We start from the raw sequence: 25,769 nt of genomic DNA on the forward strand, positions 1-25,769 counted from the left end.
TCTATGCTTTTCCTTTAAAATTATGTTTTATTGTGATTGTATAACTGGTTTTGGGCTATCTTATGAGAAACACTAAATCGTTTCAAATCGGTTTTGAACCGGTAAACGGTAAATGATGCGAAAATATTTTATGAGAAGCTACAAGTCTGAGTACTTCGCAAAGCATGGAACGTTTTGCCACGCATTTGCCATTGAATTTTTGAAGAATTAAATTTACATGAATTTATAAAGGACCCCGGAGCCAAATGTGACAAGTCGAAATTTCCACACTTTATATCTTACAAGATAAAGGACATTGAAATTACAGTGCCCGCTTTGTAATGATTTGGAGACAATATGACAGATGTCCGTTTCATAATCCGGATGGATTTTTTGAATTTGTTCAACGTTTCGAAAATATAATACAAGTTTTTTTGTAGAATTAGAATAGAAGTTTTAAAGAAGATTAATAAGACATAATTAGAGAATTCTATGCTATTATACTTCATTTATTAAACAAAAATATCACAAGATAATTCATTTTCATTGCTGACCACACATGCATACATAACCTCAAAATTATTTCAAATATAACCGTCGATAACTCGTCCGGAGCGGGTACTGTATAAACTTTTACCCTAGATAGTCTCCATAACTTTCCTTAAACGTACAAGGTAATAAAAAATTTTAAGAAGGAATATGGTAAATATACCAAGTTACCGGTTTTTAAACCTGTGTTCATTCCTATTCTCGCCTACGGTCATCATGATATTTGGGTAATGATTGAAAGAATAAAATCGTGAGTAGGGGGAAGTGGGGCACCTTTGAAATTGGGATTTTTCACCTATTTTTAAATAAAATTTAGCCTTTTCGTGATATAATTTAGCCGCACAAACAGATTGAGAAGCTAAATTACATTATGATATGGTTCAGTTCTACTTAAACAGGAAAAAAATCTCAATTTCAAAGGTGCCCCACTTCTCCCCTTTGAGCTACCGAGTAAGGAACGTAGCCGTGCGTGAGAACCTAAACGTCGCGTTGTCGGGGAGTTTTTGAGAGATCACAACTTCGTTGGTATTGTCATATTCAGAGCATTAAGGAAGAAAGATTCCCCAGAAAAGCTATGCAAGCAATTTTGATAAGGCATCTACCGAGGAGGAGCAAACCTAGGACAAGGTGGTTGAAACAAACTTCTCAGGATCATGCATTGGAGCACCTTGGAAATTGATCGCGAACATCTTCATGGATGGACGGGAGATCGACAGACGTGGGCTGCTAGCCTGGGTGTCCTATGCTCGCGAGCCCACAGAATGACTTAATTGAGTAATTTTGTGTCATTAAGTCAGTTAAGTCATTAATTGTGATAGGCTTGTAATTTCTATTTACAAGCATGTTTACCTTTTACTTTCTTTTTGAAATTTTTAACAAGAAAGTGTTGCCCAAAATTTCCAGAATTTATATAATTAAAAATTTTACAAGACCTACAGTGAGCGAAATTCTAAAGTTCGAAATTCACTAGTACCATTTTCCAAAGTTTAATGCAGTACCTAGTGGTAATGTCATCGTCCAGCAGGATAATGCGGGAATTCACGAAGCAAGTCTTGCAATGGAGTGGTTCAAGGAGAAATTACTGCAATTCTTGTATTGGCCAGTTGATCGACCCAAATCCTATTAAAAATCTATGAGGCATCATTACAAGAAAAATTAATGCAGTATCAGACCTCAGAGACCGTAGATGAGCTCAAGAATAATATTAGACGCACATGGAGCAAATTGAGCTAAAAAATTTTCATGAAACGGCCTTAAATATGACTAAGAGACTCATTCCTGCCATAATAAATAATAAATCAAGTTCAAATTATTAAAATCATTCTCAATGATCTGATTTTTTCATTTTTATTTAAAAAATTGGCATCGTCCCTAATTGAATTTCGCTCAAAAATCACCGAAAAATTTGATATTTTGGCTGGCATGGACGCATAAACGCAAATGCACTTGGGTCACTACCATAAAAAGTGTTGTTGCATAGCCTTATATTATACAAAAAATATTAGGTCGATCAGACTTACAGACCACCCACACTACCCACTTATAGGTCCGTCCCTATTTGAGTTTCGCTCACTGTATTGAGAATTTTTACCAGAACCTTTTAGTTACTATAACTTATTATATAAAAATCTTGAAATATGTAGCGATAGTAACAAATACACAACAACTGCAAATGACTTATTTTCATTTACAAAACACCCATGAGGCCCATGAGACACTGAAATAATATTCATAAATAGTATCCAATTATGAAGAGATTTGTTCACATTTTCTGCCTGTCGTATTTACAACAAATGTGTAGACGATGAACCCGTATGGTGATGACAATAATTAATTAAATTAGAAAAATTTATGCAGAGTTATCGTGTAATAGGAAAGCGCATGGGAAATGGATAAGAATGTGCGTCTCTTTATATTTTTTGAATAACAATTGCTACCCACAATACAGGTGATTGTTGCAATAAAACAATAAAAGTAGCGAAAGTTGCATTCCCCAAGTAGCAATGCGGGTAGATTTGGGTGGGTGAATGTACACTTCACAGTGCAAAATGTGTGAGATTTCACACGCCAGAAAGGAATGATGATGCCTGAGGTCCGGTATGATTAGCATATGTTTTTGGGTCTCTGGGTATACTAACGTAGCGTTTGCTGGTGACGCAAGAGACCCATCCACCAGGGAAATTTCTGCTTGGGTCGAAGGATGGATGGGTAAATTTGATTGTGCAATTTCTTTAACCGCAAAAAAGAAACATCGTCATAAGAAATGCTTTCTTCCCCGAATTTCTTAACGCTGACTGATCACGAAACGGAAATTGCGGATAGGAGTTCACCCTAACATGACACAGTGCAGGGTTCAAAGACTTATATTATCTGAGATTCTTATTGCAGTACTCAGAAAAAAAAATTTCGTAAAAAAGTTTTCATAAGTGTGTTTGTGAATTCCTACTGTGGACTTAGGAAATGCTCGTAAGTCGTATAAGTCACCAAAAAAATCGTAAAAGTTTGTATTTTTTCATAAACATTATTCGTAACATGATCACTTTTGTTCTTTTACAATCATGATATACAGAATAGCTTTAAGGCCTCTACACATTGGGAACAATTTGCTTTTTTGAAGGAAATTACCTGCAATGCTATAGGCACAAACGTCAAAATTCTGTCAAAAATACAATTTTGGACGAAAATTGCTTCCAATGTGAAGGTAGAAGTCATTATAGTGAAATCACTTTATTTTGTGAGGCAGACAATAATATAAGACAAATAGAGAAACTGTACCAAATTCGAGACCGGGTGCATACAACCAGTCCAAAAACTTGAGCATAAAAGACGATTACTGGAAGAGTAGGGTCCAGCTAGTCCTTACGTATTCGTCTAAAAATTTAGTCTTAAGAAAATTGCAGGCTTTAGTCGCGTTAGAGAGAAGTATTCTATGAAACATTTTTGTCCGTGTATATGAGAGAGAACTCCTCCCTACCAAACTTCTTTCGGGATATATGCAAGTACATATGAGTTATAGAACCAGTAACGATAGGTGACTGGGTCTCGGTCAAAATCCCGAACGCCAAAATTCCGAAAGCCAAAATCCCGAATGGGCCAAAATCCCGAAAGCCAAAATCCCGAATGGGCTAAAATCCCGAAAGCCAAAATCCCGAATTCTTAAAAGTGTCACAGGTACTCCCACGATTGTACCCGCGCTTGCTGGAGGCAAAGGGAAATCTCCTGTGTCTTAGGAAATTATTATAAACATTTTTCTCCATATAATTTCATCCCTTTCAATATTTTGAAAATTCGAGATTTTGGCTTTCGGGATTTTGGCGTTCGGGATTTTGGCTTTCGGGATTTCGGCTGCCACCGAGGTGGCTGTCATCAATCAAATGAGCTTTATATTGAAATTTGTTCCGGGGGCTCGTCATCTAATTCGAAAAGATGACCTAGTCTCCAATGGACATGAGCCATGATCCTACGACATGAGCCAGGACGACAACTCTCTGGCGATGAGAATCTGGAAAACAGTGACGCTTAACAAAGTCGAACAACGACGAGTGGTGAGGGATCCAAAGTCATAGCAAGTCTAGCGTAACGACAAATGATTATGAAAAACAGTAAAACAGTGTTTGTATAATCTGTGATTTTTTTAAGCCGTATTGAAATCGAATGTTATAAGGATCCGTATAATACAGAGATGAGCAAGAATCGTTTGAAACCGAACAAACGTCAAACGAAAACTGTACGTCAATGGTCAAAACGCTACTTAGATAAACTTATTTTGACGTTTATTCGGTTTCAAACGGTTCTTGCTCAACTCTGATATAATATATCCATATCCATATAATACCTAGGGGAGACAGGGGTAGAATTAGCCAGCAAATGAAGCTTTTTTTTCGCGAGTGGCTTGTGAAAAAATGATAAGTTTTGTTTAATATTTTTATGTTTCATAAGTAGCATTAGGATATTGGCTATATGAAACAGTGTAGTTCAAAGCTCTAAAATCCTTGGCTTTTTCTAGAGAGGATAATGAAAAAAGTATGACACATTGGTTACACTTGCCCCGGCCTAGGTAGAAATAGCCACTTTTGGGGTACTAATTGCCACTAGTTTCCCAGATGAAATTTTAAACTGGAGATACCAAATATTGCTTCACTTGATACACTGAAGCCCACTGATGCTAAATATGTTACTTAAACCTAAAGAAAAGGGCTTTAGCCAACTTTTTTATGACATTTTTGTAATTGAGGCAAAATTAATGCAAACATTCTGAAAAAATCTATTTCTCAAGTTGCTCATACAAATGGCAATATTGCTTGGAATATCAATAGTACTTTTTCATCTAACAATTATCCATCTATTAGTGAAAAATCATTGATAGTTTTAGCCCGCCACGGAAGAGTGACTACAACTGCCCCGAGGGCTGTTTCAGTGTTTATCATCTTATATAAAAAAGTGGATAATTATTATCCAAGTGAAAAATATTTTTTAATTAGGTTTATTAAACCAGAAACGAGGTAAAACTATGAAATCTTGACTAGAAACTCAGAAAACCAAATGCTGGTCCAAAAACTGTAACATCAAAACTACAATTTTATACCCATTTTATAAAAATACTTCTAAATTGTAGGATAACAGGATCAGACTTATAAATATTTCTGGGAATATGGGGATGTGTTCCTACTTTCATTAAAAAATACTTTGCTCGATGTACATTTTAAGAAAAACGAGAAAAATCCACTGTCTACTTTTACCCCTGGCTATAGGTACCCCGGTCTCCCCTATACTTTATAAAAAGTAACTTAGCATTGCCCTAAAATTTAGGTAAAAAACAAAAGCTGTGAATTCTCAAAAAAGGAATTCTAGCCAAGAAATGACGAGGTATAGTTGGCCAAAAATACGTGATCGAGAGTGTCTTTCTCCCAAAGGAGTTCCTCAACGGGACCACACTCTGTGTGGTATTTTTTTCACATGTTTCTCCATGTGGCGAAAAGAGCCCTCTCTTCCTTCACTTTGCTCGCTGATCGGCAAAACAAAATTTAGTGGTTTTTCGGGTGACCCACTTTCTTCTTCGTTCGTCACTTTTGTGTATTCACTTGGCCAGACACACAAGGTTAGCAGCTCCAAGAGATGAAGAGAAGAAGCCACAAGAAGTCTGCTCTGGAACTCACTTTACGTGTTTACCAAATAGCACTCACTTGCCGTTTTGTGTGCGCCCAAACACTTCTTTGCACACCCATACTCCCGACTCCCGACAATTATAAAGAAAGTAAAAATTTTTTTTAATGAGACCGGTAGGAATTATTCGGTAAATTTATGTGATGTTCTGCGGATTTTAATTATCCAATTAGTTTCGATGGCAAAAAAAATCTATGATCACATTGGGTGATCTTACAGGTGATCTTTTGGTCGAGAACTTATGGTCTATCGTATTTGATTGACTTAGCATGAGAAAAAAAACATAGCGTCTTTAATTCAGATGTGGAACATACTGGACATAAAGTGATGATTTTTATTCCATAGCGGAGGACACATCCTATTTGTGATCAATTTGTACGCAATCATCATATGCAATGACTCAGATATTTACCCATTGCCGAGTGCCTATATTGCAAAATATGCTTTAAATAAATGGCTGGTGAGATCCGCTAGAGTAGGATGTGTATTTTGCTGGTCGTGGTGACGAACAAAAGGCCAACAGAAAGAAGAAAGTGAGATTTGTCGAGGAATGTGTCAGGTGGTGATCAAACGATCAAAGTAAATCGCTCAACCTCACCATTGAAACATTATAATTTATATTATTTTCCGAGAGTACTTCAAATAGTAAAATGATCATCATTCTGACCTAAATTCTGGATGAACGTTGAAGATGGTGAAAAGGTTTTTATTGGTGCTATTTCAAATAATGTTTATGCATACATGTCTTAATGTGAATCGAATCTGGATCGCGTGCGATCAACTCCAAGACAATCATGTAATGGAGAATGATCTACAAATTGATGGTTGATAGAATTTTCTCTCTCTAGCCTATAACACTCCTCTTTCGAGATACATTTCCATCATCCTGTAATGCACTTTCTCGTAGATTCAAATTCGTGATCTTGTGATCTTGATCGTGACAATAAGTGAAAAATTGGTAATTATCTAATAATTCAATCATTATTTGGCAATATTTCTTTTTTTCACATCTGTTAATTCACCAATTTACACTCTTTTCCCATGCTGTGCTCATGAAACTGATCACGCTGAGTTGCAAAACTGCCACAATGACTGTCTCGAATATTGATTTGATTGGGAACAAGAATTGGTAGTTGAGGATTGAATCGCGGCAGTTTGTCTTTCGAAAATTTCACTCTACACAAATTTACGATTGATTTTAATAGTGTGAATCATAAAATCATTTCACCTTCCTTATATGCTTGAATATAATAGTCATATATAATATTACTCATATATAATTTGTTAATTTCCTAAATAAAATTCAAAAATTTATTTTTTAATATTCTACTCTGATCAAGTACTTAATGTGCAAAATTTTACACTTTGAAAATAAAAAAATTGCTAACTCATTTACTGAAAAAAAAAAGTTTTTTGTTATTTATAAATTTTTTCCTAAAATCATGTGAAATATTGTGATAATTAAAATTATTATTATTTCATTGCAATTGTGCGATGCATACTCATTAAAATGAAAAAAAACTTGGTCTAAGAAATCTAATAAAGAATTATTTACATTATTAGTATATTACATTATGAAATTCTTACATGCAGTATTTAATTAGGTTTAAAATTTTCCTCCCATTTCACAATATTTTTCCTAATCAAGCTTTTGACGAATTTTTATACTTCCCGTTACTGCCCAGAGCTGTTACTAAATCAGAGACGTTTTAAGAAAAAAAACTATCGTATAAAAATCTGAGATTTAGCAGTTTCCTGATTGAAGAAATAGGTATTCCTTAGACAAGCTACGCAAGCTATTATGGGGGCAATTGATCTCGGGGCAGCTCTAGGATAAGGTGGCTGAATTAAAGTTAGAGATCCTGTCAATGACCGTTTATAAATTGACCCCGATTATGTTCCTAAAATGGGAGAGGATCGACAAGCGTAGGTTACTAACCTGAGTGTCCTATAAGCCTACGACCTCGATAGGTACAAGCGATTGAATTGAATGAATTAAGTAAATAGTTTACTGCAATATTGAAGAACTTTGATGTATAAAAATCGGAGATTAATTAAAAAATGTGATGAAAATTTCATGATTTTAAATTTTAGGAAGAGAAGGGCAGTTTCAGGTATAAATTATAAATTAGATTTTAAAGCCATTTTGCGAAAAGATGATAAATGATAAACATAACCAAAAACCAGTGATAAGCCGAGATAAGCTTATGATAGCTGAGATTCTTTACAGGTCACCTCGGAGTGCTTACAACTTGAACTTAAAAATACTTGAAAATATGATTGCGAATTGAACTTTGGGGGTAGAAAATTCCGTCGAGCCAATTTTATCCGTTTCTGCCTCCGAAAACAGTTTTCTCGACATAATTCTTTACCCCCAAAATTCAATTCACAATAAATATTTTTAAGTATTTTGAGTTCAAGCACTTCGAAGTGACATGTAAAGGATCTCAGCTACCATAAGCTTACCTGGGCTTAACACTGGTCATTTTCTGTTTTAAATAGTTCATTGACATCGGTTAATAAAAATTTGAGATAGAGTGCGGTACATTTGGATATATAGTAAGGGTCGAGGTACGGTGAGGTGGGCTAGAAATGGATGGGATCTATCGTCAATAAGATCTCGATCTCAGATACAAAATACAGAAATTTCATCGAAATCGCTTTATAAACATGATAAGATAATATGGTATGGTCAGGTTATTTTCATTTATAGCTCAGGTAATGCCCAGAACACAATAACTTTTGTTTGTAAACATGTTTTCGGAGGTTCCTGTGAGAGGAAGTGAGATCTAGATCTAGTCATCTCGCTCACTCTCATAGAAATTTTGAAAACATCTTTACAAACAAAAGTTATTGTGTCTATTAAATTAGTTGGCTTATCATCATTTGTTGATAATTCCGTGATAATTTGATGTAAATCTCTTATGCAAAACAAAAGAAATTCACATTATCAAAAGGCATGAACGTTCGAAGGGAGAGGACTTTCCCCTATTCGATATAGAAATTTCCAAAATCGATTTTTTGGTAAATCGGAACTTCGATTAAATCGGATGAAAATGGGGTGTACAAATCGTTGTAGCATTTAACGAGAGCTTTCAAAATAACCAAAATTTTTCAAATTCTCATTCTTAAGTCCAACTTCAATCATTTTCTCTGAAAATGAAAAATCCTTCGAAATACTAAAACTCATCTGAACATTTTAATATTATTTGTCTAAAGTTGACTGTTTTTCCATTTATACTTATTTTCCAAAATTTGCTTTTTCAAATATTCTAAAAATTTTCAAGAGAAGAACAAATTACTTAGCAGTCTAAAGAAGCAATTTGTGTTATTTTTGGGACATAGAAAATTATTTTATGAGCTTGACTGAACCTGCCCGTCATGTGCTTTCTGATCTTAACCCTTTAAGGACGATTGGGACACCGGTGTCCCATAAAGAAAATTATTTTTCCTGCCTACCTAAAGTTATTTTTTTCTAATGTTTGTACGTATTTGCAAAGTAGAAGCTTGAAAGAATCTAGGATATTTTTTGCAAGTCTCCAGCTATTTGCTATACAATAAAAATTTAAGCTCAAAATTACGAATTTTTAAATTCTTATAATGAAAATTGATTTTAATTATTTTTATATTTCCAATTTCTTTTTAAGAAAAACCGTTTTGGAAAAAGAACCTACAATACTCAAACATACTATTTTTCATTAGAGTAAAAATTATCATTCTCTAGTATTGTCAGAAAAATTACTTAAATTTTTTGGCTACTTTTGCCCCTATCACTCGTAGAGATAAAAAATACACAGTATCAGACTCTGTTAGATTTTCTAAGGTTAGATATAAGACCTTTTACTGATTTTGCTTATCGGTTTCATTTTTATTGCTGATTTTCGGCCAGCGAAAACTGTCTCGTCGTTAAAGGGTTAAAGGAAAATTTTCAAAACTAATTTATAAATTATCTAGTTAAAAGTGAAAATCACAAGAAAACAATTACAATTATATTAGTTTGTTAGATATTATCAATACAACAGAAATCCAGGGAAGTATATAGAGTTTTTAAAATCATTTGCAAAACTATGAGTGCTACAAAGGTAATGATATTAGCTAACACGGGGTTAAGGTTCTGGCTTGAATGATATGAAGCATATGAAGTAGTGGGAGGTGGGGCTACTTTGAGCCGTAGGGCTATATTGATACTATACGATTTTCCGCATATTTTAAAAGGAAAAGAATAAAATAATTGTTGATCTAAATTAAATTATGGTAAGACCTAGCTTCCTTTAGAAATATTCAAAACCATTGTATATCAATGTAGCCCAACAGCTCAAAGTAGCCCTACCTTCTCCTAATAGCAAAATCAAAACTCATTCCTGTAATTGCCCTGCACTTCTTTATTTGGTTAACAAAAAACATCGCTTAAATACTTTTTTTTCGAGCAATTTATTAATTTACTCTTTTTTCTTAATTATTAAATCAGACAAATTATGCACAAACTCATGACCCCTTATTTAGGAGATAAGTTTGATTTTCAATGCTCAATTCTCATCGGAATTGTAGTTTAATTTATTGTCTGCAATGATAAGCATTATGTTTATTAGCATTAGGTGACAAGAAAGATACCGCCATAGCGAAAAAATCATTTTTTTTTCTTTACAATATTTCCTTTGCAAAAAAGAAAACATTGAGTTTTTGCTTCCCATTCTTAATTTCAAACTTAATTAAATCAAGCTTAATGTTATGGAAGTGATTAATTTGTCAACGTTTAAGCTTTTTACTTTCTTTGCTTCACAATAATAATGTAATTTGCATTTTCTTGTCGCTTTAAATGCAAGATTTTACAGCATAATTTGTGATTTAACCCAGATAGTTTTTTTTTCGCCAGATGTTGTCTTATCACTTTTCCCAAAAGACAATATTCACAATTAATTTAGGCTGTAATTGGGAAGAATTTTTTTGCAGTGTTTGAACAAAATAATTTATCTTCCGACAAATAGAGACATTGGGTGAAAAAAAAAGAAACAGATTTTAACGGTTGCAGAGTAATTTCAGAGAGCAAGCTTGCTCTATTGATCTCATTTAAGTGGTCAGTGATACCTTTCAAAAAATAATTTGTGAAAAAAAGATAGGAAATATGCATGTGAATCTGATGAAATTTCGGCAAATTATACTTTCACTGTTGAGATGATCTTTTGACTCAGAGCTGGAAAAACACAAAACACAAGATCTCAGTCGATCAACTCATAGAAGGCACCATAGTCTGCAAGCTGAAATAATTCAACTTCAATGAATGTCTCCCTCATTCACTTTTTTTTTGGTCGTTGCTCTGTTCATTTACCTACGAGCAATTGTTTTGTGTTTTCGCAGGCTTAAGACACCCAACGGAGAAATAGGTGAAAGTGGATTTAGCTTAAAAAAAAATTTGTCATTCAAATCATACTTCGGTATTGTCATCAAACGCAAACCGGAACGTTTTTTTTTCATAATGCCTAGGATGTGTATGAAATGAATGAAACAATTTACTTTACCACAACCGTGGTTGCTGGAGAGCTTCTTGAGGTGTCTTCCACCTTCTTGCTGGTACGGCCAAGATAAATACTCTTGAGCAAATATTGCACCATGTGTTTGCTTGCCAAATAAAAGATAGGTTTTTTGCGTGTCTCAAAAAAGGGGGACTCTTACGTATGCGCGATAGCGATCGCCCTCACCCTTGTCAGATGAATAAGTCTCCCCCTACTGATGATCATCTTCTACCTCCCCACAGCCACAATCAACGATCACAGTATGATCCGCACATACAGAGGCACCCAAGCACTAACACCTAAATGAAACGTTACTGGAGAAAGGGGTCAAACTTTCACGTGGTATAAAATCTTGATACACGCCAAAACCGGCGTATTTCCATATGAGACTCCGTCGAGTACGAACCTTAGTATATTGTGTGTAGATTTTAAGGTATTTTTTTGTTTGCTCTTGTACACCTCCAAGCCACAATTCTCCATATCTCTGGGATTTTATCAGTTACTGATCGGTATACGAATACGAGAGCACGGTAAAAAAATATATATATATTTATTCTTGATCTCAAAGTGCACGCTCCAGTTTATTCGTCAACATAAACCTACAACTTTCTCAGTTGCTCATATTTTTTTTCGGTTCAACCCAAGAAGCAACATAAGACACTATATATAAAAGTTCTCAATGAAGGAAAAGTGTGATAATTAGGAGAGTGTTTAGCGAACAAGAAAAGAAAACAGTGAATTACTATTTGGATTTACTTCAGTGTCCTGCCATTTGATCAGGATTTCACATCGAGGATACAAGGATACACTGCCAACAGTTGCATTTGATACGGTGAGCATTTCTCTTTAAGTTATTTCCAAGTGATTGCGATACGATCAAGTACAGCGAACCCGGATCTTGGGTTGATCTTGCGCACTCACCAAGTGAATTACGAAACAGGATCTTGAGTGTGGTGGCCGAAAGCGAAAGTGCGCCTTATGTCGTGATGGTGTATGATTCAAATATCCGGTGAAATTTTCTTGTGATCTTCATTGATGTGGTTTATATAAATGGGGAATATACCTTCAATTGCCAATATTGACGTTAAATGTGGTCAGTGGAATAATGTGAGGTAGCCAAAGTGATGAACGACACCTCGGTGCTATGGAGCAAATCGCCATCCAATTAATTGAATACGGCTTATTGGGCGAAAAAGAGATTTTTCCCAAGAGGCATCACTGACGCGTGCACAGTGGATCTCTCTTGGTGATCAATTGGGGCCCCCGTCCTGCCGTTCAAGTGTAAGAAAAACGATGAATCTGGTTATTAGCAATTGATCGATTTATGGTTTGATACGATCTTGTGGTGTAGATCTCTCATTATTAGTTAACATATACGGGGCTCCTCCGGTATTATACGATGAGTGGTTTGGTTGGCTGGTTTGTTGGCGCTGATCGGATCGGTATTTCGACTTTAAGTAGAACAGATTTCACATTACGTGCTAAAACAACTGACTTTATTAGACGCGCAATTAATACATAGGCCGAGACCCTCATACATAAAACTTCTTTTCTTTTCTTTTTTTTTTTCTTCATTTCTCAAAATCCATACCTTCCTATATCTTCTCCTCCACGAGACTATTACTCTCACACTGTTTAAATGTATAGTGTAAAGTTATTTAATAAAAATGGCATATTTTGTGTGCTCGCCACCATAATATTACAATAGAACACAAGAAGTCTGTTCAGTAGGAGCAACTCTTTTTTATATATATTTGCTCTATACCTTCCTCTTCTTCAAGAGAGTATCTAGACCGTGAGATGTGCATATGGGTATGAAGAAAAAAAATTGAAGAGAAAAATTATATCATGAATATGGATTTTAAAGACGGTAGGATGGGTCTTTCCGGATGTTTTGTAAATTGGTAATCATCCCTAATTGAGAATTTTGTAATCCCTGCTTTAAACGAGACTTTAACAATCTCACAAACATTTCAACAAACTAGTTTAGCGATCTAAGTTTAGTGTATTAAAAAATTTGATTTTTTTGTAAAATAAACGAATTATTTAATATGAATTATTCACCTTGATTAATTCAAAAGCATTGTCATGCTTTATACCACGTCAATTTGAAAATCTATTAAATATTTTAGTGAGAAGTATCTGCAAAACCTTTTTTGGAATTTAAAACACTGTCAGTTTAGGTTACACCATCTGTACCTTTGTAAATCTCAGCCGATTAATGTTAAATTAATTTATTTGCTATCAAAGATCCAGGAGAACGTCCTTGTTTTTTTGTAGAAAAATATAAATATTGATTACTGCACTAATGTTCAACGTACAATCACTTTTGTTTTGTAAACATGTTTTCGAAATTGTCTATGAGAGTGTGTCAGATAGGTTTATTATGGTGTCACTCACTCATATAGCTTACATCGGGTACAAAGTAGACTATAAAAAAAAACTTTACTTTTTGATTTAGGAAGTATATTGGCTCCGGCAGACCTTTTAGATCGTTCAGATCTTCTAAAACGTGTTATAATGAAAAGGAAGTGAATTATAAAATTTTCCTGACCTAAAAAGTGCATCAGTGGCATTAATTTGCGCTTAAAAACATGACTCATGACAGAATATAGCCTGTTCCTTCGACTTTAATCGTATTTGGAATTTCAGTTGATGCAAACAAATACTGATACATACAATAGTATGACTGATGAAATACTAAAATATAGTTCAAAAATATATTGGAACATTATCGTTTTTACAAGCAAAAGCTAAAAACACATACCGCTACAGCATCTCTTAATTTTCAGTAAATCAAATCGTTTTTACCAATATCTTCTGTAATTGCCTATAACTTTTATGTTCATCGTGAAGAATTTTTGCATTTGAATATTTTATTCCAAGTACCTCTACACATTAGAACTCGACTCGATTAATAATACGCATAAAGTATATACTTTCGTCAAAAATTACTATTTTGAAGAACATTGATTGGACTATGACAAGGAAATGTCAAAATACATAAAAATAATAATTTTTGACGAAAATTAGTCCCAATTGGAAAAACAAAAAAAAGGTTAATAAAATAGGAACAACGTGAGTTGTCTGAAGATTTTTTTTAATCTACATTATCATTACATTGTATTTTTTAGGTAAAATACTAGGGATGCTTTCCAAAGGACACTTATGACATAAACCGAGAGACAGCTTAACGTAATTAGAATCAAAATAATGATCAGACTAAATTCCTGTCAGTTTCGCGTTAACTAAGCTGTTTCTCGGCTTAAGACGATAGACAGCTTAGACAGCAGATAGAAATGTAATCTTATCATAATTATAATAATTACCATTAAAAGTACCTTATTTTCGTCCCTAGGAGTCCTTTTTATTGACGAATTGGCAAATAATGTTTCCTGAATTACTCATCCTCTACGCAATAGCAAGTATTGTTAAGCCAAGCTCCTTAAAGCCCTTTATTAGAACGATTTTATTATTTAAAATCTTATGGCCTCTATATCAATCAAAAATTCTAGTTATTAAATAAAATTTTCTTACTGTTGAAGGCTTTAATTTGAAGGAAAAGACTAATTTGATCATTTTATTATCAATATAAACAATTTCTTATAAAAGAACGGTTCTAGTAATATTAAAAAATAAAAATACCTATTCAAATTTCCCCCCTATTTGTACCATAAATTCGAATTATCGACTGGTGTTCACGCACGCAGAAGAGTGAGTGCGGGTCACTATGATAAAAATGATCCTTGGGCAGACCTTTACTTGGCATAATAAAACTAGGTTTGTTGGACCAACCCCCCACCCACACCACCCCCTTTGAAAAAATACCTAATTAGGTGAGATTCTTAACAATCTCACCTACTATAATCCTAACAAAATTTCATGTCGTCCGATCGACCTCAAACTTGGCCAAAATGTGTTTCAGCACTTCCTGATCACGAATATATATGTGGCTATTTTACGTTCCCGGCCGGCCGGCCGGCCGGCCGCTCTTTGGAGCTTAATAGCTCCTAAACTAAAAAATATATCGACTTGCGGTTTTCGGCAAAGGTTATATATCGGGTGAAAATTGCAACTTGGTGCATTGACCCCCCACCCCCCACCCCTCCTTCCGCCATTTTGAAGACCCCCCTTTTTTTGTTTTCTCAATAGCTCCGCCCCTATGGCATCGAGCGGGCTCAAATTTTAGTATGTTATAGCTGGGCCTTAGAGCTTTCCATCAATACCAAACTTAAGGTCCCCCGACCCCCCTGACCCGAGCTATAAGGGTCCAAAAAAAATTTCTTAAAATGGCCATAACTCCGGTTCTAATCGTCAGAATTTAAAAAGTGAGGGCTTTTTGGAAAGCACTCGTGAAATGCCACTTCCCCTTCTAACATCGCAAGTTCATAAAACCACCGCTAGGGGCGCTATTATTAAAAAGAAAATTTTTAAATCTTATAAGTTAAATAACTCAAAAATTCCATTGTGCATCGGGCTGAAATTTTAGTATGTTGTAGCCGTTGATTATACCTATCAAACAAAAAAAACCTTAAGTCGATCCATAACCCCTGACCCGAGCTATAAGGGGTCAAAGTTCGAACATTGACCGGCCTCTATCTCCGGTTCTAACTAACATAGCGACCTAAATTTTACGTTTTTGGTTTCGTCTCAATGAGCACTTTCAGATGGAAGTTCAAAAAGTCACCACAGGTGGCGCTGTGATAGCGTCAAAATTCATCGAAATTCAAAGTCACTTTTCTCAAAAACGGCATTGTGCAAGTTAATGAAATTTTAGTATGTTGTAGTCCAGTCTAGGACGTTTCCAAAATGGTGCGTATGCGCGCTGTGGTTTCAATAGAACCGGAGATATGAGGGGTCAAAGTTCACGAAATTAAAAAAATCATATCTCCGGTTCTATGTGACCGATTTTGATGAATGAGGGCTTAAACGAAAGATCTCACCAAATGCTACAACTTTCTAGAACATTTGAACTTTGTGGGGCCAACACCAGGGGCGCCACAGTCGAAAAACCAATTTCAATATCACATAACCTCAATTATCTCGACTGTCGCTGAACCGATTTTGATGATTACTTCAACAGAATTGTAGAGGACATTTGTCTCTACATTTCGTCCATACATCATTTTCCACTCAGACTACGCTATCACTCCGATTTTGCCGTTTAAGTGTGAAAAAATTGATTTTTCCCATAATAACGCTTTGAAATCACTCAGATGCCAATTTGACTGCCTCTACTCCACCAAAACACTTAAAATAGGGTTTTAAATGGGAAGTCCCGCAAAATACAACAATTCTTTGATATAGTTGAAGTTCAACAAATGACTACTTGGAGCACTCTGGATGAAAAAACGAGTTTAGAAACAAAAAACCTCGCTTATCTTGGCTTCTGAGTAATCGATGAGTTCAAGTTCTACGGCAAAATTATAGAGAACATTCTGGTCTACATTTCACCCATATAACACTTTTCTGTCAGTTCATCCAAATCCTTGACATTTTGGTTCAAATACAAAATTTGTATAATTTCACGAATTTGATTCAAGATAACTGAATGGCAACTCACAATTTCAGCTCTAAATTGAATTTGCATGCACTCCGAGTTAGCTCACGTTAAGAATCTCACCTACATAAGCCGGTTAGGATTATCTGTCCTTTTAAATTTCCTCCACTGTAGTATAATACCAACGTTTGAAATTATTTCTTATCGTAAAATTATATATCCTTAAATCTATAATTATATCACAAATTCTTTATAGCCACCAGTATAAAATTTAACTTAATAATGTGAAGCAAGTAGTTTATTTTCTAAAGACGTTAGAAATGTATTTTGGCAAGTGTATGAACGGATAAATAACGTAACAGTATTTCCCAACAAAAAACGTCTGTTTCGAAGAAAATATATAAATTAAAACATTTTTTGAGGAGTAGAAGAACAAAATTTCGAAGTACGAAACCAGTTTTAAGACACAAGTTAGATTATATTATTTTTTAGTTATGTTTGTTTTGTTTTGTTCATGAGGCCGTTGCCGTCTTAACATCGATTATATACATAGATTACAGTAGAGTCTCGCTATAGGCCATCGCTCTATAGTCCACAATTTATTGACCGTTGATTTCAAAACACTGATTTTAAGTTAGGTTATGTTTTTTAGTATGCGACATGCATAATTATTTTAATATTTTTGGCAAACTTTATTAAGTAGTTGTGATAATTGTGATCCACAATGAAGAGAGCAAGGACAAGTACCACAATCGCAAAGAAAGTGGAAGCCGTCGAGCAATTTCAATACTAAAAATCGTTGCGATAATTTAAAAAAATTACATGGACTAGTGCGACCCAAGTGTCAAATTTGAAACCAAATATGGACTATAGCTAGACTCTACTGTATTAACATGAAAAATATGTGACTTAAAATAGAGACACAAAAAATTTATTAGGTAAACATAGTTTCGTAATTGCGTAATAGAATAAGCAAGATTACTGAAATTATGCCCAACGCACAATAACTTTTGTTTAGTAAACATTAGATTAAACATGGCATTAGATTAAAAATACAAATATAATATCAAAATTTAATTCTAAATTAAATTTTCTAAAATTTATTCTAAATTTTATTTTAGAAATAAATTCTAAATTTTATTTGCATACTCTTCTTATTTGTAGAAAGTATTCCAATTTTGAAAGAGAAACCAATTTAAAATTTTATTGTAGTTTGTCTGTTATATTCGTAATTTTATGGATATTTCACCAAACTTGCAATGCTATTATTTTCCATTCGGATGTTGTTGGTTGTCTATATACGTAAATTATTACTGAAAAATTTCTATCTCATGTCCAAGTTAAGTGACCATAAAAATTATCCAGCTCGAGTAATTACATATTCGCAAGCTCTAAACTAATTGAAAACATTACAGCTTAACTTTATAGCTGTATTTTAAATTTGAACATCTGGAATAACCCATAGCATAATCTTACAAGGTATTAAAAAGCCCCACATATTCTTCTATTTAACCATCTTTCTTGTTCATTTCACCTCTGTCAGCAGCATCTTCTTCTTTTTTTTTGCCATTTCTCCAACAGCTAGACAATTTACGATGCTACCGACATTCTCAAAATCCACTTGTTTTTCTCACTTTTGAATATTATACAATAAAAATTGTTGTGCCAAAAGAAGCAAAAAAAAATGAAAAGAATGAATAGCACTAATGAAGGAATTTTCCTGCTTTCATTTCTAAATCACATCTCTTTGAGTAATATATAATATTTTGTGTCTCTATGTCATTGGGCTTTTCTTTTCCAATTGAAACTGAAGAATTGAGGAAGCTTTAAAAAAAAGTAGTTCGAATGTTTTTTTTCTTTGCCTTCACAAGTATAATGTAAAAATTCTTACAGCTCGGGAATTTAAAAAGACATACCAAAACTCTGGTGATCATGACAATCAATGGAGCATAACAGTGTCACTTAATCCAAAAGACAAGGGCATCCAATTGAATAGACACGATCGGGAAGTGATCTGTTTTTTTTTTTTGTTTTTGGGAGAAAATTTCACTGATTCTGTCACCGCGAGATCTTTTCTCTAAATTAAATGGCCGAGGAGAGATCTTTCCCGCCAATTGTCTTTTATATATTCTTTCTTCGTCAACATTCTCTCTTCCATCCTTGGCTTGCAATTTGCAACATTGAGCGGCTAGTGCTTCTTTTTTATCAACCGCTAATTTACGTAAAATACCTTTTGCTTGGCGAACCTCCGTATGTATTATTACCTCTGGTGAATCGTATATTCCGCCACGGCGAGAGTCTCGCGATCGTGTGTTGTATACATAGTGAGTGAATTGAAATAACGAAGATTGGGTATCTTGGGTATAGTGGTGTGTTGGCTGCAGTTGTATGTACACAATAAAAAGATGTTGGTCATGAGTGCTCAAAGAAAGCGAGTCAGTATGTCAGATACTTGACTTCCGGTCCACGGCAGTTATATTTCTATACATTATATTCCAATATTACATATGCATGTGATACAAGTAAAAGAGAATTTTCGCGCGCACTTGCTAATAAATAATATATTCAAATATCATATATAGAAAAGATATAGGAGAAGAAAAAGTCTTCCATTTATGTGAAAACTGTACAAGATGCACTTTAATATTATTTATTCAATGCGATAAAGGCCTGTAATTAACATGTCTCGTGCTTTTAAGACGTGATCACAAATTGTTAAATTAATGCACTAATCAATTAATTTATGATTTTCAACACGACATACTTCACGAATCACGATGGATTTTTCTTTGATGATCAATGTCAGGGCTCATATCCTGCAAAATTCTTTCACTCTCTCATATATACATTCACAATATACAACTCTATTCTCCCGGGGGATCACGATCTTACGCGAAAAATGATAAACCAGTGAAATTCAAGACTTTCACCCCGCATCTTTTCCTCATTTCAAAATCTTCTCAATGGGACTTTTACAGTCATTTCGCCAAAGCACACACATCATTCAGAAGTTTAATACATCTCACAAATCCATAAAATAGTCTAAAGAAGCTCTTTCAGCTCAGACGTGCAGATTATAGTCTTGGTTTAATAACTTTACTCTGGATTTTATGTGATGTTCAACTTTTAAATTTGAATACAGAGCAATTTCAAAAGTATAAATTAGCAGTTTAGAAGCACTAAAAGTGTTAAAAGTTTGCATACTAATTTTTTTTAATCCAGAAGGCAAACTTTCCTCCTAAATCTTCTTTGAATCTGGTAATGTAATGTTTAGAAAAAAAGATGTTGGATAAATAGAATCTTAGGTGCTGAATATTCAAAAAGATCCGAATACAAAGTGTAGATTAAACAAATATTTAACGTGCCAAATTATTCTGAGCTAAAACCTAAAAGCCGCTTGATTAAAGATGACACAACTTGACAATTTCTTTCATCTGTTGCTTTTTAAATAAACAAAGATCGGAATTTCATAATAAGTTGGGTCACTTAACTAAACATTGATTACATTTAGAAGTTTTGTAAATGAAATTTACCCCATAATTCTTAAATAAAGAAAGCTTAAAGATTGATTAGACTTCAAAATGCGTAAAAGCTAAAAATGTCTTATTTTTAATTGAATTGACACTTAATATATAACAAACTTATTAAAAAAAAATCACAAATAATATAGAATAGAATATTTATTTAATCACAAAATAGGGTTCGTTTTTATATAGTTATAAAAGTTCTTCGCAACCATCTTTAAGATTAAAGATAACCCGCGATTCTTTTTCAACTTATGTAGATAGACTGACAATAAGAAAATCTTATGGCCTCTACACATTGGAAGCAATTTTCGTAAAAACTTGCGTTTTTGCACGAAAGCGTCAGCACTGATGTCGGTGGAAACACCAAAATTCTGTCAAAAAAAAGCTTTTTTTGACGAAAACTGTTCTTAATGTGCTGAGACTCTTTAGAAGCCCTTAGTCTACTCAACGAACTCCATTCATTATTCATAATCATTCATTATTACTCACTTATAGGATAAAAAAGAAATGAGTTTAGAAGATGATTCTTAATGTAGAATGCGGGACTTTCTTGCTCCATAGATTTTTTTAACAATGTATTAAAAATCTTGGTGGAATTTATAATTAATTACTATATACGATACGTAGAGCATAGCGTAACGTAGAGGCTATAAATCGAAAAGTAGTTTTAGCATTATTTGTCGAGATTAATAGTTATTTAGCAGTTTAAGATTTGAGAAAGATATCGTATTACGAGTTCGAATATTTTGCAAAATCAAGATTATTGGGTACAAACAATTTAAACTAAAGATTACCAAAAATTTTTCTAAAATAGTGTAGGGATAATACTGATAATATAATAAGTTTTGAACAAAATTTGTTTATTACTCTATGACTGACTTATTACTATTTCATAAACGGTTAGAATTACTTTTTTTTAGTAATTAATTTAAACCGAAAACTATAAATTCTCTAAAACAAAATTTACTGATTCAGCTCTTTAGAAAAAATATCAATATTGTTAAAAAAAACAAAATTATCTAAAATTTATTAAAATATGAATAAAAAATTACATATTTTTAAATTAATAATGCATAAATATATAGAGAGAAGGGTGAGGCAGTTTAAACATATATGACTTTAAAAAATATAAAATTTTGTGAAAATATAATAAATTATTATACAGAAAATGTGCTATACATGTTCAAATAATCAATATGCAAGAAAAAAACTATTTAAACTTTAGTTAACTTAAAAAAGTTGTGGCAAATGAGTCTCAAAAAGAAAATTTTTCCATCCTTCTCTATAATTTTTTTTAATGTAAATAAACGAAAGAAAAGGGGTTAGTACGTGAACAAAAAATTGCGAGAATTTAAATTAGCTTAAAAAACCAGTGAGTTTTTCAAATTATAAATATTTTAAAGGAAAATATTTATTTTCAATACTTTGCTAGAAAAATTGTAATCTTAATATATTTTTCTTCGTAACAGCAATAAAATTGTTTATTCAGGTGATTTATTAAGCAAAACCAGAATTACTGGAAATTTCGATTCTTAGTTGATATGCTTACCAAACAAAATGCTGATCGATACTGGTAAAAAAAATATTATGCCTACCGTTTAATGCCCAACGCACAATAACATTTGTTTTGTAAACATGGTTTTGACATTTAAGTGTGAGTGAGTGAAACCTAGATCTAGTCATCTCGCTCACTCTCATAGGAAATTTTGAAAACATGTTTACAAACAAAAGTTATTGTGCGTTGGGCATAAGTTTTATGCCCAAAGCACAATAACTTTTGTTTGTAAACATGTTTTCAAAATTTTCTATAGGAGTGAATGAGATGACTAGATCTAGATCTCACTCGCTCTCATTGATATGTCAAAAACATGTTTACTAAACAAAAGTTATGTGTTGAATGTTTATATTTAAATAGTTTAGATTAAAAAACCATAACATATTTAAAAACTATCAATAAATTATTGGTTAAATAATAATCATCTTTGATTTGTATATAAAATTTTTCATAAGATTCATGATAAGACTCTATTAATTTTTTTATTTAATGAGAGAATCGGGAGAATCATTTTCAGTTTAACGTGCACTTATTTTCTCCACAAATTGAGCTTAAATTGTCCGACCAAAATATTTCCAGAACAATTTACTTACAACTAAAGGCACTTCCCATTAATCAGAAAAAAAATTTTAAACAATTGTAATGGACATTAGAAAAGGATTTGTTCTTTTATATCCCCTCATATAAAAACTTCATGTCATTATGTAAATCTTTCATATAAAAGAATTTATCCGTGATAAACCACATTGATGATAATGACGAAAAAATTACACAAAAGCCCTAATGCACTGATCAAAAAGACTACAATTAATATTATTGAACATGGGGCCCCTCCGAAAGGGGGGTCTTCATGTGCATTTTGAACACAAACCACAGAAATTTGATTATCTTCACAGAGAGATCACACAAGAGGAGAAAATCACATGAAGCATTCAATTTTGATGGCGGGAATTATCTTTATGTAATAGGTCAATAATCAAATTATTTTCTTATGGTAAAGGTTGATGGGGAGGGATAGGGAAGGGGCAGAGTTACATCTCAATGTCGGGGACATGTAACTTTCTTGTGAGACACGCCACTGGTCACGTTTCATTGAGCATTGAAAAAGAGGTGTAAAAGAGATTTTTATAGTGGTGAGACCTTCACCTTGTTTCCTCACCGCGATCACGGTAAAAAGATCAAGATGGGTGTTGAGAGGGGAAAAAAGTGAAGACATTCAGATGAAAAACGAAGAAAATAAATTTTTAGTATTCTCATTCATAACAATAAATTAAAATGTTCATTGAAAGTTGTAAAAGTCGATGAATAAGGTGGAATTTGTGTATTATTCACATCACAGATGGAAGACTCTTTTTTCGGTTTCAAATATGCGATCACCAAGAGAGATCACACTGTTGAGTAGTTATTATTATTACTTTTTTTATATTATGTTTGATGTAAAAGATATTCACAAGTTAGACAAATCATAATTATATTGAATGCCGAAGAAATGAAATGATAAATGAATCATTGCCCAACTGAATGTGCCTCCAATTTATGATCGTGATCTTCAATCATTAATCTTGATCGCATTTTTGATGTCATTATTGACCTAAACTAAATACATAAAATGAATTAGGTTCTTATTGCGAGTGGTACATTGGAAATTAATCCCGTGCACATGTGAATGTTTTTTTTCTACCTTGTGGTATCTTCATTTTCTTCATTTTGAAATTGTCTACGAGAAAAATGAAGAATATTTCAATTAATTATGTGAGAAATCCTTTCATTTTTATAATCATATGCTGAAATCGTTAAACTTTTTATTGGCCTTAATTACATTTAGTTTATTATTCTGAAAATGTCTCAATTTTTTTAAAACCATGAATTATCTTTCTCTCACATTTTAACTAATGAATTGCCTAGATCTAATATTTGAAATGAAAAAAAAGCTCCACAATGCCTCTTGTGAGGCAGATAAGCATTAAATGAAAAAAAGAAAGAGCGACAAATTTCAACTTTTCTGCACATTTATTATTCAAAATTATCTCTCTTTCTCTGACGCAAAGTGAAAGATCAACGCACGAAAAAAGAGTTTTATTGGACCAACTATTTAAAACAAGAAAATTTTCTGAAAGTGAATAAAGGGGGTCAGTTTTCAATTTCAGTTCCTGCAACACAAAAATACACAACCATTTCAGATAACAACAACAGGAAAAAAAACACAAGAAGTATTCATAATGTGAAAAGGAAATGGATATCAAATAAATTGCCCCATTAGGCCCCAACTATATACACTTAGGATTTAAGAACGTATACTTAAAACCGCATGATATCAACACAAAAAAAAGCTTTAACATTTAATTTAAACCACGCTTTTCTGCCTCATTCATCAGCAATGTGCTCTTTTTGTTCTGTGACAAGTCTTGAGAAGTCACACAGTGATTTGTAACATCTCGTTAAATGCAACACAAAACCGCACACACATCACAGGGAAAATGTGTAACAAACTTTCTATCAGGCACTTTTTTTTCTATAACATCAAAGTTAATCGTCATGTGCATGAACCTCTTTTGTTATACTGCACATATTTTTAGAGACCGATTTCTTAATAGGAAATAATCAGTTTAAAATTTTTATTCATTGTTCAAGTTGACAATAAACCGGCTGTCGTTATAGTTTTCTACAAAGCACAATATAAAATTCACCCAATGGGGGTGATTTGTAAACATGATGGGAGACAATAGGTATTATATTGCTTCATAGACGCCCAACTCTTTAGAGCTACATCAGTCCAACACGATTAGAGTAACATTGCAAGAAGAAGGTGCTCAAAAGGCATTCTACATAGCACTTTGTCTCTGTCGCGGATCGTCGTCTTTTTAACTTCATAGTAATTAAATGGGCGGGAAGTGAATGCAATTGAAGAAATGAGAAGAATAACATTGAGATTCACCCAGAATTTCACCATGAGCTCGTTACAATTTTATATGTATATAATATATATTCAATTTGTATAGAGTGACATTTGCGCGAAAAGAGAAATTGGGAACTTGATACTCCTCTAAGGAGAGACACGTTCCGTCTCTCAGAATATTTTCACGTGCATCTCAAAGAGAGATTTAGACATTACATAAAATGCCATTGACAGTGGATTATTCGATTGAAAAGTTACACCAGAAAGTTCCAGCAAATATATCCGAAAACTCCTAAGAATTAAAAAAAAAATTATTCTTGGACTTATAAGAAACAAATAAGAAAGTGATAAACACCCCAAGTAACATAGTTTGACTAGGGTCAGGAAACCCAAACGGAAATTTTGAGGAAGATTACTGTTGGATGTATGTATTCTGGATCCAAAAATGGGTCCTGTGACGGTCGTCAGAGCGTCGAATGACCGAAAGTGGGGAATAATATGACAATTATAACGAAAGTCACTTGGCGTCGTAATAACTCTGAGATTACTCGCCCACGACTAAAATATGACGCGCCAAAATGGGCTTTTCCAGTGACTTCCAGTGTCCCTATAACAAATCTTCCCCTCACTGGGTAAATCTGAGGGGAAATTTCACTTGTCAAATTGCAAATAAAATTATTCAGTGCTGTGAATTCGCAAAGTAGTTAGTAATTTCGCGGGTTTTCTCAATAATAATATAGTGTACATTGGGGTGGAATGTTGGTGGTAGGTACGTCGATTTCATACATATGCGGTAGAGAAAGACGGCAAGTGCACTGTTTTTGGCGTGTCTTTTTTCGTACGGACAGAGACTGTCATTTGGAGTCGCTTTTATTACTTCATGTTAGAGTAAATTATAAACCCGTAAAATAACTACTGTATTACTAACTCAATTTTGAGTAATGCACTGACTAAAATTCGACGCGAATGCGACTAATTTTTAAAATTCCAATTAGGAGTAATTTTTTGACCATTTATTGTAGAACAAAACCCAGTCATTTTTGAGTCGGAGTAATTGTTTGCCCATTAAACATTAGATCATGAAAACTTT

At 33.4% G+C, this 25,769-nt stretch overlaps 1 protein-coding gene across 2 annotated transcripts in view; it reads left to right on the forward strand.

Moving 5' to 3' along the window:
• The first annotated feature begins 11,574 nt into the window (after positions 1–11,574).
• LOC129806660 (cuticlin-4) overlaps positions 11,575–25,769 on the forward strand; it is a 52,022-nt gene continuing 37,827 nt past the window's right edge. Inside the window, exon 1 of one of the 2 annotated variants that reach the window (XM_055855438.1) lies at positions 11,575–12,033. The gene's annotated coding sequence lies outside the window, so the exon portion shown is untranslated. The remainder of the gene's footprint in view (positions 12,034–25,769) is intronic. The other variant, XM_055855448.1, reaches the window with a different exon arrangement.

This window comes from Phlebotomus papatasi, chromosome 1 (assembly GCF_024763615.1).
Source record: "Phlebotomus papatasi isolate M1 chromosome 1, Ppap_2.1, whole genome shotgun sequence".
Taxonomy (NCBI): Eukaryota; Metazoa; Arthropoda; class Insecta; order Diptera; family Psychodidae; genus Phlebotomus; species Phlebotomus papatasi.